This window comes from Rhinopithecus roxellana, chromosome 19 (assembly GCF_007565055.1).
Source record: "Rhinopithecus roxellana isolate Shanxi Qingling chromosome 19, ASM756505v1, whole genome shotgun sequence".
Lineage (NCBI taxonomy): Eukaryota > Metazoa > Chordata > Mammalia > Primates > Cercopithecidae > Rhinopithecus > Rhinopithecus roxellana.
In genome coordinates this window covers 78,128,845-78,148,146 of record NC_044567.1, presented here as the reverse complement: position 1 = coordinate 78,148,146, position 19,302 = coordinate 78,128,845, and the positions used below count along the sequence as shown (strand labels likewise).

Genomic DNA, 19,302 nt, shown 5'->3' with positions numbered 1-19,302 from the left:
AAAGCAGAAGTGCAGGCCTGCTTTTTCCCCATCCCCATGGGTGTGGGAACCCAGGGCCCGCTCGGCTCTTTCACAGAAGCAGCCCTGTGACGGGGTAGGGTTGACAGCTGTGTTCTACAGATGAAGAAACTGAGGCCCAGAAATTTAGGCAGCTGCTTGGCGAGAAGCTGAAGTAGAGCCTAGACAAGAGCCCGAGTCTCTGGACTCCAGCTCCACTCTTCTTCCCTTTGAATCAATGGAAGCTTCTGCCCCAAGAAAACAGTCTCACCTAAAACCATTACGTTTGGAATCTCCCCCCACATCCTTGCAATAAGATGACACTGAGCCAGCCGGGCTGTTCATGCCTGTAGTCCCAGTGTTTTGGGAGGCCAAGGCGGGCAGATCACTTGAGGTCAGGAGTCCGAGACCAGCCTGGCCAACACAATGAAACCCCGTCTCTACTAAAAATACAAAAATTAGCTGGGTATGGTGGCAGGCACCTGTAATCCCAGCTACTCAGGAGGCTGAGGCAGGAGAATCACTTGAGCCTTGGAGGTGGAGATTGCAGTGAGCTGAGACTGAACCACTGCCCTCCAGCCTGGGTGACAGAGTGAGACTCCGTACCAAAAAAAAAAAAAGATTACACTGAGCCTTGACACCTTACCTGGGCTGCAGTCAAATCACCCAAGGAGCTTTAAAATTAAACACATTCCCTGGGCCCTGATCCAAACCACTTCCATCCGAATCAGAGGGCTGAATTAGGCACGGCTCCCCAAAGCCTACTGAGGCTTGAGGCCCAGGACCCTGTGGGGTCACCCCCGGGTCCCCTGATCCTACCCCTGGATGTGCAACTCTGGGCCAGGCCGGGATGGGTAAAGGGAGACCCAGTTTCTGTCCTGGAGAACATGTGATAAATAGGGGCTGGAAATTTGTAGAAATTTGTAGACCTATTTTTGAATTGTATTTTCTCTATTTCCAAAGCTGTACTAGGTAACAAGATTGAAAGCATTAGGCTTTCTAAGTATAGTTGCAAACCCAAATTTCAGTCAAGGCATAAAAATGCTATAAATGACTAATACACTTTCTTACTACATGATCAGTTTTATTCTACATATAATTCTAAAGAATTAAAGCCTTCTTTACACATATGAGTAGGCTATTTTAGGTTTTATAGTTTATTAAATAACTGTAGGTGATTCACTGCCCAGTTCTAGCTATGATCACTTCAGGTGAACCTGCAGCTAAAGGATGGGGCTTACCCATTGATAGCAGAGTACTGTGGATAGGACAGCATGGCATCCCAGCTCTGATCATGAACAATGGGATCAGAGCTAGGAGTCAGTATCTCTGCCCTTCAGCCAGCCATGGTGACAGGACATGGCCCCAACTGTGTCTCCGATATTCGAGAATTATTTTCAGGGTAGATATGAAAGAATAAATGATGTTCTTAACATCACAGCAATTGCTTAAAAGCAGTGCCTTTCATACTTCTTTTTGACTCTGACCCTCAGTCACATACACATTTTTTCATAGCAGCCCAGTACACATATTCAAAAGCTTTCTGAAATAGTGTTTTACCTTATTATGTGGGAAGCACTCTGGTATTTTCTGTGGTAGCCTACTGCATTACATTTTTTTTTTTTTTTTGAGATGGAGTCTTGCTCTGTTGCCCAGGCTGGAGTGTAGTGGTGCAATCTCGGTTCACTACAACCTCCGCCTCCCTCATTCAAGCAATTCTCCTGCCTCAGCCTCCCAAGTAGCTGGGACTACAGGCACACGCCACCATGCCCAGCGAATTTTTTTGTATTTTTAGTTGAGATGAGGTCTCACCATGGCCAGAGTGGTCTCAATCTACTGACCTCATGATCTGCCTGCCTTGGCCTCCCAAAGTGCTGGGATTACAGGCGTGAGTCACTGTGCCTGGCTGCATTACATTTTATTTTTTAAAAAACTGAATAAGATCCACTATTTATTTTATAGTCACTAAAGAGTTGGGACAAACTGTTTGAAAATACTATTTTGAAGTATCCATGGGGTCTTACTATAGCTGGAATGATAAGAGGACCTGAAAGGGTGTTTTTAGGAGTATGTTTTTGGGGAGAGAGTACATCCAGTGCCCTTCTTTTTCCCTTAAGAATAAACTTGAAAACCTTGAGAAAATGGTAGGTGAGTAATTTATATGCATGGTTTCATGTGTATATTTGAAATATTAATACATGAAAGTGAAAAATAGTATCTAACATGTAATAGGTACTTAATATGTGTTAGTTTTCTTTCTGCAGGCATATCTTGGTTGTTTAATTGTAAACAATTAGCTTTAACTTTTAACTTAGCTTTTAGACTTCAAAAGTTCTATTTATCTTAACTTACTAAGACAGTTGATCAGATGAAATTTACATCTTTGATTGACATAAATAATGCAGTCTGTTTATGTTTTTGGTCAGGTACTGGTAGTTAACTCTCAAGGGGAAATTTCACGGTTGAGCACCAAAAAGGAAGTGGTCATGAAAGGAAATATCAACAATTATCTTAAATTGGGTCAAGAAGGGAAGTATCGCGTCTACCACAATCAATACTCCACCAATTCATTTGCTTTGAATGAGCACCAGCACAGAGAAGATCATGATAAGAGAAGGCATCTTGCACATAAATTCTCTGACTCCAGCAGGAGAGTTCAAATGGAACGGTTCTGTCCATGGGTCCAAAGTTCTTACTATATCTACTCTGAGACTGACTATCACCCAATTAGAAAACAACATCCCTTCATCCTTTCTTCATCCCAATTGGGCATCACATAGGTAAAGGAAACTAAGGTTAATTTATTGCTGTAGATATACTAAATGTTTATAAAATGATTGTTGTAGATGTGCGCTTGAAAACGTCATTACCAATGAGTTGAATGAAGTCAATGTGGTCAACAGACAGGACGTTAGAGGCATGAGTGTACTTCTAACTTACTGAACCAACACCACTATTTGGAGGATTTCTAGGAGTCAGAGTCTTTATCCCTGGAATCGGAGGCCAAAGTTACAACTATTGTGCTTTTAATTTAAGGTCAATGTAGTGAAATAATTTCTTTCATTTCTTCTGAAATACAGGGCAAATTGGATCAAGGCAGTTCAGATGTGTAGCAAACCCAGAGAATTTGCATTGGCTTTAGCCGTTTTGGAGTGTGCAGTTAAACCAGTTGTGATGCTACCAATATGGCGAGAATCTTTAGGACATACCAGGTAAGTGCATTCTAAGCCTTGTAAATGATGAATATTGGACTCCCTTTTGAAATACTAGCCTATTAATAATGAAAGCTAATGTATTTAAGAGACCATATTAAAGACTTTACTTTTGGCCTCATTTTCTTCCTATATAAATTGTAAAACATGAATGAATATTATTAGTTCTTTCTTTCTTTTTTTGTTTTTTGAGACAGAGTCTTGCACTGTTGCCCGGGCTGGTGTGCAGTGGCACAATCTCAGCTCACTGCAACCTCCACCTCTTGAGTTCAAATGATTCTCCTGCCTCAGCCTCCAAAGTAGCTAGGATTATAGGTGCCCGCCACTACGTCCGGCTAATTTTTTGTCTGTCACCCAGGCTGGAGTGCAGTGGTGCCATCACAGCTTACTGCAGCCCTGACCTCCCTGAGCTAAGGTTGTCCTCTTACCTCAGCCTCCCAAATAGTTGGGACTACAGACGCATTCCACTATGCCTAGCTAATTTTTGTATTTTTTGTAGACACAGGGTCTCATTATGTTGCCCAGGCTGTTCTCGAACTCTAGGCTCAAGCGCCCTGCCTGCCTCAGCCTACCAAACTGTTGGGATTATAGTCATGATACATTTCTGATAACAGAGCAATTAGTGCAATGGTTGCTATAACATTTTAGAGAATGGTTTGACAAAAACAAAGTTAAAAATGCAATTTGACTCCTTCCTGATACTGTAGAGAAACTTTTACCCTGTGTACATGAGGAGACATTGTAGCAGAGTGTTCCTTATAATATTATTTCATAATGGTGAAATTTGGAAATAATTCCTAAGTACTCATAATCAGGCATGTTTAAATTGTGTTATTTCATAATGGACTGTTACGTAGCAGTGAAAAACACACTAGAGCAACAAGTGTCGAGACTGAATCTCATAAGTTTACAATAGAATGAAAACATTTGGAGAGGGTGGGAGAGGCACAAGGGTTGAAAAATTACCTATTGCGTACAGTGTTTACTATACGGGTAATGAGTAACTAGAAACCCAGTTCCCCCCAGTGCACATAGACTCCTTGAATCTAAAATAAAATAAAAATTTTTAAAAAGAGAAAACAGTTTCATCACTAAAAACACATAAGGAAAAATGTATATACTACATACATATGTGTAGAGTTTAAAAGCGTGTGTGATGACACAATGTTACAGTATTGTTTAGGGATATAGACATTTGTAAAATTTTAAAGAAATGCAAGGGCTATATGCTTGAAATGTAAGAAATATACTTCTAAATAAATAAGTGCTCAAATGTAAATCATAATGAAAACCAGAAAACATTTTGATCTGGATGTTCATGAAAGTACTACATATATTGAAATTTGTGAGATGCAATTACACTTCCTAGGAGAAGTTGCTAGCCGTTAATGCTTATGTTAGAAAAGAAAAACTGAAAATTAATTAGCTAGGGGTACATCTCAAGGAACCAACCTAAAGAAAGAAAATGTTAAAGATGAGCAAACGTGATGAAATAGAAAAATATACCTTAGATCCCATTATGTTTTATAAGCCTCTGATAAGATTATCAAGGGGGGAAAAATAATACAGCACAAATAACCAATATCAAGAATTAAAAAAAGAGGTATACTAACCAATATTTCTGATTCTCTTTTACTAGAACTTAGAATTTTAAAGCCTTCACAGGGTCCACTAATACAGTATTCAGGTTTCCTACAACCACAAAGAAAGGGGTCCACCCAGAAGGAGTGAAGCAAGATGGTGGAATAGAAGTCCCCACCTGATTGTGCGCCACCTTCCATCCCCACCGCCACAGAAAGGGGCCCACCGAGCTCCCTTTGGGTGGGGGAAGGGTTGGGAAGGACGCCACAGTGATCTCAGTCCTTAGTAGGGCAGAAGCCACACTCAGGCAGGAGAAGGATTTCTGGTTGTTTATCACTGCACCTGTCATTAAGGTGATGGCAGGACCAGATGATTTCATAAGGTTTTTCTTTCTTTTTTTTTTTTTATTTGAGACGGAGTCTCGCTCTGTCGCCCAGGCTGGAGTGCAGTGGCCGGATCTCAGCTCACTGCAAGCTCCGCCTCCCGGGTTCACGCCATTCTCCTGCCTCAGCCTCCCGAGTAGCTGGGATTACAGGCGCCCGCCACCTCGCCCGGCTAGTTTTTTGTATTTTTTAGTAGAGACGGGGTTTCACCGGGTTAGCCAGGATGGTCTCGATCTCCTGACCTCATGATCCGCCCGTCTCGGCCTCCCAAAGTGCTGGGATTACAGGCTTGAGCCACCGCGCCCGGCCCAAGGTTTTTCTTAAGTTTCGGGAACCAGATAGTTCTTTCTAAACTTTTCTACCAGAATAGAAAAAGGAGGAAATTTTACAGATTATTGTTTCTGTTAGTGTGAAGCTGTTAGAAAACTTGATAGAAATAGACAAATAGAAAATTATGACCCTGTCTCCTTTATTAATATTTATTATAATAATTAATAGCAAATAGGTATGTCTATAAGAAATCTCAAAACATTGGGATGCAGATATATTCAGGAGTAAATTTAAAGAATAAGAAACCATGCTAAACTGGCTTCACCTTAGACACCAATCTCCAATACTAGGAGATTACTAATACCCTACTATTTTAAGAAGTCAAAGAAAGGCTGGACCTGGTGGCTCATGCCTGTAATCCCAGCACTTTGGGTGGCCAAGGTGAGTGGATCACTTGAGCCCAGGAGTTTAAGACCAGCTTGGTCAACATGGTGAAACCCCATCTCTACTAAAAATACAAAAATTAGTGGGGCAAGTGGTGCACGCCTGTAGTCCCAGCTACTAGGAGGCTGAGACAGGAGACTCGCTTGAACCCGGGAGGCAGAGGTTGCAATGAGCTGAGATCGCACTACTGCACTCCAGCCTGGGCAACAGAGCAATACACTGTCTCAAAAAGCAAAAAGTCAAAGAAAGGAAACCTTTTGATCATCTCATTAGATGCCAAGAAGGTATTTTTGTCTAAGTTCATTATGATTTATTTATTTTTTTTTAATTTTGAATTTTTTTTGGCTGGGCGTGGTGGCTCATGCCTATAATCCCAGCACTTTGGGAGGCCGAGGTGGGTGGATCGCCTGAGGTCAGGAGTTTGAGACCCACCTGGCCAACATGGCGAAATCCCATCTCTAATAAAAATAAAAAACTTAGCCGGATATGGTGGCGCACGCCTATAGTCCCAGCTACTTGGGAGGCTGAGGCAGGAGAATCACTTGAACCTGGGAGGCAGAGGTTGCAGTGAGCCGAGATCATGCTACTGCACTCCAGCCTGGGCGACAGAGTGAGACTCTGTCTCAAAACAAAGCAAAACAAAAAATGACTACTAGGAAATTTCTATTTATATAGCTTGCATTCTATTTCTGATGGACAGCCCTCTCCAGGAAGTCTCAGCCCTTCAGAGGGAAGGGGGACAGTTCCCCTTTGGGTAAAGCTATTTCATAGTGCTGAAAACATGGTGATCCCCTCTCTAGTATACAGGTGTGGATTCAGTAGATGCTTGATAATTCAATTCTTATTTGGTACTATTATTGACAAAGGAAAATGATAAAGGAAATATTTTTTCTCTTCCTCACCTTTTAGCTTTCTCCCTTTGTCTCATAACCATGTCCACCAACGAGAATGCTAATACACCAGCTGCCCGTCTTCACAGATTCAAGAACAAGGGAAAAGACAGTACAGTGAGTACCTTCTGTTGCTTTCCTGTGGTGGTGTTTAAATGGGAGGACATTTGGAAAGGGGTGAAAACTTAGGGATTTTTAAAAAATGCCCTCACTTAGCAACAAAAACTGATGTGATAGGTGAAACGGTACGTTGTCTTTTCTCAAGGAAATGAGGCGTCGCAGAATAGAGGTCAGTGTGGAGCTGAGGAAAGCTAAGAAGGATGACCAGATGCTGAAGAGGAGAAACGTAAGCTCATTTCCTGATGTTGCTACTTCTCTGCTGCAGGAAAACCGCAACAACCAGGTAAAAAATGTATTTTAGTGTATGAGTTATGTGAAATCCAGAAAATCAGTAGGAACTTTTCTTAGAAATTCAAGTAAACTTAACATTTCTAGTCTTATGGTTGTAACTATCTGTGAAGATCTTTTTCTCTGTTCGCAATTAGTAATTGTCTTCTTTCCTGCCTTCCATAATCCACTGAAGCTGATTTAGGATCTTCCTTTAGCTCTGACCTTCCTTCAGACTTCCCTGCATTTCTAGCTGCTAGCTGGGTACCTTGACCTGACCACTGTGTCCAGAGCCAACCAGTTTCTGGTTTATTTCTTTTTTCTTTTTCCTACATGGAGTCTTGCTCTGTTGCCCAGGCTGGAGTACAGTGGCACAATCTTGGCTCACTGTAGCCTCCGCCTCCTAGTTTCAAGCAATTCTCCTGACTCAGACTCCCAAGTAGCTGGGATAACAGGTACGCACCACCACGCTTGGCTAATTTTTGTATTTTTAGTAGAGACAGGGTTTCACCATGTTGGCCAGGCTGGTCTTGAACTCCTGACCTTGTTATCTGCCCACCTGGGCCTCCTGAAGTGCTGAAATTACAGGTGTGAGCCACCACGTCCAGCCCATTTCTGGTTTATTTCTGCTATTTTTGTTAGTCTCTATTTTTTTTTTTTTTTTTTTTTTTTGTATTTATCACCAGCTTTGTTCAGGACTTTCCTCCTGAAATATTTACAGTAGCCTCCTAATTTATCATTTCCTTCTTTCTGTGCCCTGTCTCTAAAAATAAAAATCCATACTCTGACCAGGCACGGTGGCTCACACCTGTAATCCCAGCATTTTGGGAGGCCAAGGTGGGTAGATCATCTGAGGTCAGGAGTTTGAGACCAGCCTGGCCAACGTGGTGAAACCCTATCTCTACTAAAGACACAAAAAAATTAGCTGGGCGTGGTGGTGGGTGCCTGTAATCCCAGTTACTTGGGAAGTTGAGGCAGGAGAATCGCTTGAACCTGGGAGGCGGAGGTTGCAGTGAGCCAAGATTGCACCACTGCACTCCAGCCTGGGCAACAAGCGCAAAACTCTGTCTAAATAATCATCATCATCATCATCATCATCATCATCATCATCCATACTCCATGAAGGCCTTCCACAAAGTAGACCTATCTTAGATTCTCAAATTTATCTTTCATCTTCCAAAGATAACTGGGCACTTTCCTACTTCTTTTTCTCACAATATGCTCAATATGCTTCCTTTTTTTTTTTTTTTTTTTTTTCTTTTTTTTTGAGACAAAGCCTCACTCTGTCATTGAGGCTGGAGTGCAATGGTGCCATCTTGGCTCACTGTAACCTCTGCCTCCCGGATTCAAGTAATACTTGTGCCTCAACCTCCCGATTAGCTGGGATTATAGGCACACACCACCATGCCCAATTAATTTTCTTTTTTTTTTAGTAGAGACGGGGTTTCGCCATGTTGGCCAGGCTGGTGTCAAGCTCCTGACCTCAGGTGATCCGCCCACCTCGGCCTCCCAAAATTCTGGGATTACAGGTATGAACCACTGCACGCAGCCACATTATGCTTCCTTTAGCCTTTTAGCACTCCATGTTTATCTTTTTTTTTTTTTTTTTTAATTAAATACTACCTATGTTCTATTTCTAGGATACTAACACTAATAGAGGTGAGTAATATTCAAAGCTCATCTTCTCCTTATAGCACTCCTTAGCCTAGCAGGAAAGACACTCCTTTCCCAGGATTCTCTAGCGCCCTGGTTCTGTACCCAAAATGGGGAGTAAATGCTGTGTAGCCCATCTATTTACCACTTGTTTTACGCTGTTTGTCTGCTTGTCACATTTCCTCTGTGAGGCATCAAGCTCCTGGAGAGACAGGGGTACTGTCTTTTTAAATTACGGGTAGCACTGGTTCTCAAACCTCCTTTCTACTGTGATTCACAACATAAAACTTTTTTTTTTTATAGGGTGCAGGGGATGGGACTTGCTCTGCTGCCCAGGCTGGAGTGCAGTGACGTGATCTCAGCTCACTGCAGCCTCTGCCTCCTGGATTCAAGCGATTCTCCTGCCACCTCCTCCTGAGTAGCTGGGATTACAGGGGCCCGCCACCATGCCTGGCTAATTTTTGCATTTGTAGTAGAGATGGGGATTCACCATGTTTCCCAGTCTGGTCTCGAATGCCTGACCTCAGGTGATCCACCCACCTCGGCCTCCCAAAGTGCTGGGATTACAGGTGTGAGCCACTGAGCCTGGCCACACATAACACATTTATATTTGCAACAACACTCAACCGTGGGCATACATAGATTATAAAATTAGATATGAAAATCCTCAGAATGTTGCTTATAACTTCATGTCTTTCTCTCTCAAAGTATATCTGAATGCAAGTGATTGAGATTAATGTGGGAATAATCTTCAGTTTGCTCTTTTTTTTTTTTTTTTTTTTTGAGACAAGGTCTTGCATGGTGACAGGCGCACACCACCGTGCCTGGATAATTTTTTTAAAAATTTTTTTGTAGGGTGGGGAGGTCTCATTATGTTGCTCAGGCTGGTCTTGAACTCCTGAGCTCAACCCATCCTCCCTCCTGAGCCTCCCAAAGTGCTAGGATTACAGGTGTGAGACACCGTGCCTGGCCTTCTAGTTCGTTTTTTAAATTGTTCAAAGCTGCCTTTTTTAGCAACAAAACACTTGGATATTCCATAACTTGAGACTCCAGTGAGTCCTGACACCAAGTTTGGAAACTGTTCTACATATAAAATAATGAATATTTAACAGGCAAAATTAAATGTAGGGCTAAATTTTTAGTAGCTGGCTATAAGCCCAACAATGTTTATACTTGCCTTCACAGTGGTAAGTGTAGATTTTATTGTTTGTATTTAATCTTAATGATAAGGTGCAAAATTTCATTTTTCTTCTAGGGCACTGTAAATTGGTCTGTTGATGACATTGTCAAAGGTGTAAATAGCAGCAATGTGGAAAATCAACTCCAAGCTACTTCAGCTGCCAGGTAAGTCTGTCTGTGATAGCATGGGTAACCTAACAAATTCGTGTTTTTAGATTTTTTGGGGGGTAGGCAGGAATGGACAGACAGCGTAAGGAAAGATTAGGTCAGCCAGCCATAAGCCAAATAGTTTCTTATTTATTAATTTTTTTGAGAGGGCAGCCTTGCTATTCCCAGGCTGGTCCCGAATGCCTGGGTTCAAGCAATTCTCTCACCTCAGCCTCCTGAAGTGCTGGGATTACAGGTGTGTGCCATTGCACCTGCCCATAAAGTTTTTATCAAAGTAATGTTTCAGGTCACTGGCAGGGAAAGGAAGAAATAAATAGTAAGTGGGATTGAGACATGTATTTAGAATGATAGATCCATTTAGGAGGTAAGTATAATTTGACCTTTGCCTCCCATCATACACAGATAGTTATGATATAATAGAAAGGATTAATAATTTTTATAGCTTGACAGAACAAATTTCAATGGTAAATGATTAAAAAGTTCTAGGCTGGGCGCAGTGACTCATGCCTATAATCCCAGCACTTTGCGAGGCCAAAGGGTGGGTTACTTGAGCCCAGGAGTTTGAGACCAGCCTGGGCAACCTGGTGAGACCCCCGTCTCTATGAAAAATAAAAAAAATTACCCAGGTGTGGTGGTACACACTTGTAGTCCCAGCTACTAAGGAGGCTGAGGTGGGAGGATCACTTGAGCCCAGGAGGTCGAGGCTGCAGTGAGCTGTGATCGTGGCACTGCACTCTAGCCTGGGTGGAGTGAGATCCTGTCTCAAAAAAGCAAAAAGTGCTTAACCACAACTATCAGGGAGAACAAATTCAATTAATAATGAGAGTATAACCCTGTCAGATTGTCAAAAGTTTTTTTAAAAAGTGACAGGATCTGTAGAAGAGTTCTGCAGGGCTGCAGAGGAGGGTAATCAACATTAATTTTTGGAAAAATGATAGTTAATTATACCACATACATAGTACTGTACATGTAATCTGTTCAGCTTCTCTCAGTTTCCAGAATGTCTCAGCATTTAGTGATTTACTTAAAAGGTTGTCTGAAGTTCTAAACTCTTGAATTGTATTTTAAATTGGTTTTTACACAAACTCCTTTTCTTAATCACTTTCAACTTTTTTCTTTTTGTTCCCCTTTAGGAAACTACTTTCTAGAGGAAAACAGCCCTCCATAGATAGCATAATCTGGGCTGGTTTGATTCCAAAATTTGTGTCCTTCTTGGGCAGAACTGATTGTAGTCCCATTCAGTTTGAGTCTGCTTGGGCACTCACAAACATTGCTTCTGGGACATCAGAACAGACCAAGGCTGTGGTAGATGGAGGTGCCATCCCAGCATTCATCTCTCTGTTGGCATCTCCCCATGCTCACATCAGTGAACAAGCCGTCTGGGCTCTAGGAAACATTGCAGGTACTTGGACTTGACGTTCTTTTGACTGAATGTATCTAAGCGTAATGCGTTGGAAGAAAGGCCTTTGTTATAAGTAATAGCGACTTCGTCAAGTTTTGAGCTTGCTTTCAAGCCGTTATTAGGAATGAAAGTGTCGTCTTTACAAAGGCAGCAGAGGGGCATCTAAGTACGTTTGGGAGTTTTTGCTGGTGCATTCAGTCACTGAACGTTGATGGTGTTGGACAAGGTAATAAAATTAATCTTGCCTTTTTTTTCAGGTGACGGCTCAGTGTTCCGAGACTTGGTTATTAAGTATGGTGCAGTTGACCCACTGTTGGCTCTCCTTGCGGTTCCTGATATGTCATCTTTAGCAGTAAGTTACTAACATGAATAAAGTTACTCACTTCTTCATTCTAATTTCCCCCATCTTCTCAAAAGACAGAACCTCTCATTGCCTATTTTATTTCCCCTAGTGTGGCTACTTACGTAATCTTACCTGGACACTTTCAAATCTTTGCCGCAACAAGAATCCTGCACCCCCGATAGATGCTGTTGAGCAGATTCTTCCTACCTTAGTTCGGCTCCTGCATCATGATGACCCAGAAGTATTAGCAGATACCTGCTGGGCTATTTCCTACCTTACTGACGGTCTGAATGAACGAATTGACATGGTCGTGGAAACAGGAGTTGTGCCCCAACTTGTGAAGCTTCTAGGAGCTTCTGAATTGCCAATTGTGGTAAATTATTTACTTGTAGATTAGGACATAAGTATAAGAAGCATGGTCAGGGCTGGGCGCGGTGGCTCACGCCTGTATAATCCCGTATAATCCCAGCACTTTGGGAGACTGAGGCAGGTGGATCAGCTGAGGTCAGGAGTTCGAGACCAGCCTGGCCAACATGGTGAAACCCCATCTCTACTAAAAATACAAAGAAATTAACTGGACGTGGTGGCATGCACTTTAATCCCAAGGCAGGAGAATTGCTTGAACCCAGGAGGCGGAGGCTACAGTGAGCCGAGATCATGCCATTGCACTCCTGCCTGGGTACAGAATTTCTGAAGTGCTGAGAAAAAATAAGGTAACCAGCATCAACAATTTTTCCTTTTCAGACTCCTGCCTTAAGAGCCATAGGGAATATTGTCACTGGTACAGATGAACAGACTCAGGTTGTGACTGATGCAGGAGCACTCGCTGTCTTTCCCAGCCTGCTCACCAACCCCAAAACTAACATTCAGAAGGAAGCTACATGGACAATGTCAGACATCACAGCTGGCCATCAGGACCAGATACAGTAAGTTGTGAATCATGGATTAGTCCCATTCCATTCCTTGTTAGTGTTCTCTCTAAGGTAATTAAGTCTTAGGATTTAATCAAGTCATTTTTAGTATTTATAGAAAGCTCTGCTTGATAAGCTTCTTCATGTGCAAGAATCTTGGGTTCTACTTGGAGTCCTTTGCTGAAAAATACCCAGGAACCCCTTTCACTTAAGGTTGGATAGAACCTTGGTCCTTTCAGTCATTGTTTTTGTGAAAAAGTACTCTTGGAATCTTATTTGTGCAACTGTTCTGAAATAAAACCATTTCCTTATGTTGAATAGGCAGATTTTAAGACACAAAAGGAGGCTGTATGGGCCGTGACCAACTACATTAGTGGTGGAACAGTTGAACAGATTGTGTACCTCGTCCACTGTGGCATAATAGAACCGTTGATGAACCTCTTAACTGCAAAAGATACCAAGATTATTCTATTATCCTGGATGCCATTTCAAATATCTTTCATGTAAGTCCTATCAAGGTGGCTTTGTTTGAATTTGGACTTGATAATAATCAGTTTACTATTTAGACCTGGGAGAGGGCAGCTGTTGTAAGTTTACTCACTAGTAAGCCAAAGATTCGGAAAGCCTGTTTAGGTGGGCCACACCTTTGATTAAAAATGTGGCAGGCATTATCAAAGATATAAAAGAGATGACAAGTGGATGATGGGACCTGAATCGAAGTCGGGCGCTTATGTGGACTCATCACACCTGTTCACTTGGTTGATTTAATGTCCCAATTTTCTACTGAATTTTGGTGAAATTAAATTTGAATGACTTGGCGCAGTGGCTCATGCCTGTAATCCCAGCACTTTGGGAGGCCAAGGAGGGTGGATCACCTGAGGTCAGGAGTTCGAGACCAGCCTGGCCAACATAGCGAAACCCTGTCTCTACTAAAAATACAAAAATTAGCCAGGCATGGTGGCGGGCACCTATAATTCCAGCTACTCAGGAGGCTGAGGCAGGAGAATTGCTTAAACCCTGGGCGGGGGGGTGGAGGTTGCAGTGAGCCAAGATTGCGTCACTTCACCCCAGTCTGGACAAAAGAGTGAAACTGTCTCAAAAAAAAAAAAAAAATTCTGAATGACTTAATTATATTTTTCTTCTGGTTCCACCCCTAATTGATCCAAGCATACCAGCATATGGCACTTTATCACAGTGATTGGTGGCAGGTAAGCCCTTCTCATCAACTTTGGATTCTAGAGATTTTTACATATAGAAGTTGAGCCTACAGGCTGGGTGTGCTGGCTCATGCCTGTAATCCCAGCACTTTGGGAGGCCGAGGCAGGTGGATCATCAGGTCAGGAGTTCAAGACCAGCCTGGCCAACATAGTGAGACCCTGACTCTACTAACAATACAAAAAATGAGCCGGATGTGGTGGCAGTCGCCTGTAATTCCAGCTGCTCAGGAGTTGAGGCAGGAGAATCACTTGAACCTGGGAGGCAGAAGTTGCAGTGAGCCAAGATCGTGCCATTGCACTCCAACCTGGGCAACAAGAGTGAAACTCTGTCTCAAAAAAAAAAAAAAAAAATTGAGCCTACAATAATGGATGCTGGCATATCTGTCACTGCGTATAAATAATTTGTCAATATGTGGCCAGTATTTCTTCTTCCCCTCATCTAATCCCCTAAGTTATTTTCAAGTAAATCTGCTATTTCATCTATAGATATTTATGTGTCTCTTAAAAGTTGAAAATTTAAAGAGAAACTAACCTACATACCATTCCATATGCCCAATAAATCCTTAATACCAACACACATTCTGGTCAGACATTTAGTTTAGCACTCCACAGGCCATCTTTGCCTTTGACTCCTTGACTACACCTTGTGATGATAAAGGATTTTTTACAGAACAATAAGCCCCTGTTCCCATAGCAGACCAGTTGGACTGGAATGTAGTGTGTTTTAAAAGTTGCCCACGTGATTTTGATACATAGAAAAGGTTGAGAGCTATTGATTGTAAGATCTTTGGCTCCAGTTGAAGTAGTGCTAAAAGCAGGTATAGATCCAATCACGTTGAGTTTCAACAAAATATAAAATGGACATAAAACTATGATATGCTTGATGAAGGAACTATTAAGGTGCTTATTTCTGCCTGACATATCAAAATTCAAAATTTTCAATGCTTTCTTCATTAAAACATTCAGAGTATACACCAGTAAACTTGGATTTTTTTTTTTTTTAGGCTGCTGAGAAACTAGGTGAAACTGAGAAACTTAGTATAATGATTGAAGAATGTGGAGGCTTAGACAAAATTGAAGCTCTACAAAACCATGAAAATGAGTCTGTGTATAAGGCTTCGTTAAGCTTAATTGAGAAGTATTTCTCTGTAGAGGTGAGTAATGGATGGTAATATTAATAATAACTTGGAAACATCTAAAGTCAAGCCCTTTTTTCCCTCATAATTTTAAAAATGAGCTTCATATCTTTGTTAAATATAGTAAAATATCAGTGTACATAGGACGTAATGTATTTATTTGCCCCTCTGATGTTTGGCTTGATAGTAATAAAATCTTTTTATTTTTTATGTTTTGGTTTCTACAAATTATTTTATTAGAATGTCAGACTCAAAAGGAACTACCAGTAACATGCCTGAAAATGCTATATATGATTTATGCTTGACCCATGACCCCTGCTGTCACTGGATCCAGAGTGTGAACAAGGAAAAAGGAAGTGGAGGTGGGCGGGGACAGCACTAGGCCTGGCTGGCCAGATGTCGGGCCCACAGACCTGGTCCCCATAACCACCAGGATCCTTACAATGTACACATTCCTAATTCAGGCTCAACTCTCCTTTACCCAAGAGTAAATGCCTCAGGACTCAGTCTGAATCATTGTCCGTCTCGGCTTCTTTCACATCCACACTGAATTTGTACTCCTGGTCACGTCCCATGTAAGTGTCACTCATGAAGTACAGAGTGTAGTTGCGGGCACCAGTGGCTGGGGCCACAAAGTCCAACTTCGCCTTGGCCTTCTGCTGCAGGGCCAGCCTCTTGATGGAGATGAGGCTACTGGACTTGGTGTCTCCAATCACCACCCACCAGCCATCTTCACGTTTCTGTGGGAAGAGAGGCACAATGACGGGGCCTGTGACTTCCTCCTCTCACTGCAGCTGCACCAGCACCATCACTGGCCTGCCACTGCGGATGCTGTCCTTATCTACCACCTCATAAGATAGTTCGATATTAGGGTAGCGGTTACAAAAGCGAGCCACATCTGTAATCTGGTTGTCAGTCAGCTGAAGCAATGCGTTCCATTCTTCATCCTCCATCTCCATAATGTCGAAAACACTCTCCACTCCCTTGTCTGTGCAACGTTTGATATGCTCAGAGGTGAAGTGTGGCAGCTGCTTCAGGTATGAATCCTGGGACCACATGGCTTGAGTGACCATCTGGGCCAGTTCCAAAGCTGCCACAGCAGAGCTGAGCCACCCATAGCAGGAGAGGACATCCACGCGGGCCTGGATAAGCCGGATTGCCTTACTAAGGATTTCCTCCGTATCTGACTGCAACTCAGCACTCAGCTGCATGCGGGACAGGTGAGCCTGCAGGAGCAAGTTGGCCTTGATGTGTAGATCATTGAACTTAGGGTTATTCAGCTTGTGGGGGACCTTCTGAGCCAACTGCCTCAGGAAGTTGTCTTCATGGTGCCAGATGGGAATGTTCTACGTACTCTGCTGCATTGGAGATGATCTCAGTAAGCCCTCGAACCTTGGTCTTGGCATTGAGGTGAGATTTTAAAAGTCACCAGATTGGTTTCAAATGGATAGCCTTGAGAATCTTAGACTATCTGGAGGGTAAGTTAGTGGGTGTCATTGTAGGAGGTAATAGAGAAGTAGGCCAAACCCACCGCCGTGCTCTGGGCCTAATACAGTCTTTTCCTATTGAAAAGTGACAGTTGGGGAAGAAAAAAATCTCGGCCTGTTTCTGTTACTGTAGTAGCATTCCTTACCCCCGGTCCCCGCAACTCCCCAGGCACTCATGAATTGGCAAAGTTTCAGAGACCCTCCCTCCCCTATCTCAAATACTAGGATATCATACAGGATTAAAGGTATAATATGCAGATCAAGACCTAGAGATTAAATACAGACTTCTAGATAGGCTGCTGCTTGGAATAATTATATTCTTTTTATATTTATTTTTTAGTATATTTCCAGGAAGAGGAAGATCAAAACGTTGTGCCGGAAACTACCTCTGAAGGCTACACTTTCCAAGTTGAGGACGGGGCTCCTGGGACCTTTACCTTTTAGATCACGTAGCTGAGGCATACATTTGTTGTGTACCATGTTTGGTATTTTGTCTTATTGTTTCTCTACTAAGAACTCTTTTTAAATGTGGTTTGTTATTGTAGCACTTTTTACACTGAAACTATACTTGAACAGTTCCAACTGTACATACTGTATGAAGCTTGTCCTCTGACTAGGTTTCTTATTTCTATGTGGAATTTCATATCTTGCAGCATCCTGTAAATAAACATTAAAGTCCACCCTTTTCTTTACTTCACCATGCCTGTGTGTGGCTTTCTAATTTGGAGCCTTTAATGTGTCGCTGGTGAAAGGTAACCCATCCAAACTGGTGTGATGAACCAGAGTAGTCCTGGCTGCAGTTTTTACAGAAGAATGAATAACATTTTCCAGAAACCCTCAGCCAGTGTCTCCTTAAGTCTCCTTGGCCAGGGAGATGGGCTAAACACCTTAAATTTAATCATAAATCTCTCCTGGAGCTACAAGCGGAATTCATTCCTCCCAAACTTCAAGGCTGAATGGGATTTCAAGGTCAATCATGGCTGCACACGGGCCTCACCTGGGAAAGTACCCAGTTCTGTTTAGTTGATGAGGGGCGCGAGGGTCCACCTTGGGTCCTTTTTAAAAATGTAATTCCCAAGGGCTCCTGTACAGTGTAGGTTGATAGACACTATTCTTTTTGAGATGGAGTCTCGCTCTGTCGCCCAGGCTGGAGTGCAGTGGCACGATCTTGGCTCATTGCAACCTCTGCCTCCCAGGTTTAAGAGATTCTCTTCCTCAGCCTCCTGAGTAGCTGGGATTACGGGCACCCACCACCACGCCCGGCTCATTTTTGTGTTTTTAGTAGAGATGGGGTTTCACTGTCTTGGCCAGGCTGCTCTTGAACTCCTGACCTCATGATCACCCACCTTGGCCTCCCAAAGTGCTGGAATTATAGGTGTGAGCCACCGCATCCAGCTGATAGCCACCACTCTTAAGGAATGTGCTGTCACTGGAACAGGCAATGGATTCTGAGTAGAAACCACAAAGTGTTAACTACAGTAGTATCACATAAGTCTTTAAGTGAAATGCTCACTGCAACCTCCACCTCCTGGGTTCAAGCAATTCTCCTGCCTCAGCCTCCCGAGTAGCTGGGATTACAGGTGTGTGCCACCACACCCAGCTTATTTTTGTATTTTTAGTAGAGATGGGGCTTCACCATATTGGCCAGGATGGTCTCCATCTCTTGGCCTCATGATCCACTGCCTTGGCCTCCCAAAGTGCTGGGATTACAGGCGTGAGCCACCGTGCTCAGCCAAGACATCTTTTCAAGTCAGTAGTAATATACTGCAACAAGTCTCCATTTACCTTCTTGGCTACAAACACGAGGATTTTCTTCCCCTAGTTCATCAACATGCATATAAATATATTTTGCCTTTTGCAGGTAACAGTTGGCATTTTAAAATCCTTCCATGGAATGATGTTTAATCCTTACCTTGTTTAGGTATAGAGCACTGGCTAATACTTATTTGAAGCACCCCCTACAGCCAAGTTGCTAAAATGGGACACTAGGCCGCGTGCGGTGGCTCACGACTGTGATCCCAGCACTTTGGGAGGCTGAGGCAGGCAGATCACTAGAGGTCAGGAGTTTGAGACCAGCCTGGCCAACATGGTGAAACCCTGTCTCTACTTCGAAAAAAAAAAAAAAAAAAAACACGGCCGGGCGCAGTGGCTCAAGCCTGTAATCCCAGCACTTTGGGAGGCCGAGACGGGCAGATGACAAGGTCAAGAGATCAAGACCATCCTGGCTAACCTGGTGAAACCCCGTCTCTACTAAAAAAATACAAAAAACTAGCCGGACGAGGTGGCGGGCGCCTGCAGTCCCAGCTACTCGGGAGGCTGAGACAGGAGAATGGCGTAAATCCGGGAGGCGGAGCTTGCAGTGAGCTGAGATCCGGCCACTGCACTCCAGCCTTGGCGACAGAGCAAGACTCCGTCTCAAAACACACACACACACACACACACACACACACACACACACACACACACACAACAAAAATTAGTGGGATGCAGTCGTGGGTGCCTGTAAGCTACTTGGGAGGCCGAGGCAGAAGAATCGCTTGAACCTGGGTGGCGGAGGTTGCAGTGAGCTGAGATCGTGCCATTTCACTCCAACCTGGGAGACAGAATGAGACCCTGTCTCAAAAACAAAACAAAAACAAACA

General features: G+C 43.0%; 2 pseudogenes across 2 annotated transcripts; one reads left to right on the top strand and one right to left on the bottom strand.

Annotated features, from left to right (window-relative positions):
* The first annotated feature begins 2,423 nt into the window (after window positions 1–2,423).
* On the top strand, window positions 2,424–17,357 carry LOC104675496 (annotated as a pseudogene). Its single transcript, XR_004055100.1, has 12 exons — window positions 2,424–2,777; window positions 3,078–3,209; window positions 6,797–6,894; window positions 7,043–7,180; window positions 10,073–10,161; window positions 11,298–11,566; window positions 11,824–11,918; window positions 12,019–12,282; window positions 12,654–12,892; window positions 13,142–13,323; window positions 15,042–15,191; window positions 17,012–17,357. The product of XR_004055100.1 is annotated as an importin subunit alpha-1-like (transcript).
* Window positions 15,386–16,533, bottom strand: LOC115894878 (annotated as a pseudogene). Its single transcript, XR_004055099.1, has one exon. The product of XR_004055099.1 is annotated as a U5 small nuclear ribonucleoprotein 200 kDa helicase pseudogene (transcript).
* Window positions 17,358–19,302: the final 1,945 nt, after the last annotated feature.